This window comes from Mastomys coucha, unplaced genomic scaffold (assembly GCF_008632895.1).
Source record: "Mastomys coucha isolate ucsf_1 unplaced genomic scaffold, UCSF_Mcou_1 pScaffold5, whole genome shotgun sequence".
Taxonomy (NCBI): domain Eukaryota; kingdom Metazoa; phylum Chordata; class Mammalia; order Rodentia; family Muridae; genus Mastomys; species Mastomys coucha.
In genome coordinates, this window is record NW_022196911.1 from 88,807,185 (window position 1) to 88,808,276 (window position 1,092).

At 41.6% G+C, this 1,092-nt stretch overlaps 1 non-coding gene across 1 annotated transcript; it reads left to right on the forward strand.

Annotated features, from left to right (window-relative positions):
- Positions 1 to 400: 400 nt before the first annotated feature.
- On the forward strand, positions 401 to 537 carry LOC116079435. The gene has a single exon (XR_004113986.1). It is a non-coding gene; the product is annotated as a small nucleolar RNA SNORA48 (small nucleolar RNA).
- Positions 538 to 1,092: the final 555 nt, after the last annotated feature.

Below are 1,092 nucleotides of genomic sequence, written 5' to 3' on the forward strand. Positions count from 1 at the left end.
AATTTTGCTCAAGGCTGTTTCTGAACTTTTTCCTCTTCAGTCATCTGCTACTCTAGAATCTATTCTAGTTAAACTTTTATGATATACATATTTTTTACCATTTTTAATATTAATGGCCCCCACATTCTTATACTTTGTTGTGTTTTATTTTTTTACTGTTTTTCCAAATCAATAGTCTAAGATATTTTGCATATTATATAAGAAGTAATATAAAAATAACATTAAAATTGAATCATTAATTATTATTATATTTGTTGATAAATTCTAAAATCCTTGGCATTCTTGAAATATCCATTCACATACAAGCCTATGACATAGTTAACTTTCAAATGTTCTTACCACAAGAATAATCACTAAATACCTTCAGAAATGACTCACATTTAATTTAAAAATTAAACACAATCCCTGGCACTGGGCAAAGAGATACCTTGTTGTTGGTATTGTTCTTAGATCAGTCAGGGGCAGAGCAGTTGGCAGTCCTCGTTCCTCCTAGCTTGGGGTAGAGCATGATTCCAAAGCTATGCCTAGGACATCCAAAAATCTAATCAAATTCAGGTAGCACAGCACAGGAGGAGTAAGAGAGACAGGGATCTGTGGACTGGCATGCCACCAAGAGATCTGCCCTCTAGCACAAGGCACAGGTGGACCATAGACACCAAGGCTGCCATGTCACTCTGCATGAAGGATCTTACCCAGGGGTCTACTAGCTGTGGCCAGCCTGCAGCAAGAGCCACCACAATGTGTGTGATGATAGATAGGAGAGAGAGAAGTAGAGCAGCTTGGGCATTATGAAGAGTGGAGGAACTGGAGACCTAAGAGTGAAAAGCAGTAGCTGGTTGTGAGTAGCCAGCCATGCTACCTGGGGTGATGCTGAGTGACCTCACAGTCCGAGCTGCTGCTGAGAGTCAAGTCTGAGTTCATGGCTATGTGGCAGCAGATGTCAGTGTAGACGTCCGTGGCTCTGGTGTGATGTGTCCTGAAAACAACAGAGCTAAAGCTGGTTGCTTTGATGGCAGCATTGGGTGACCTAATCAGAACAGGGCTGGAGAGCTCCCCCTGGTGGTGAAAATAAGGTAGAACCTGCGGGCTATT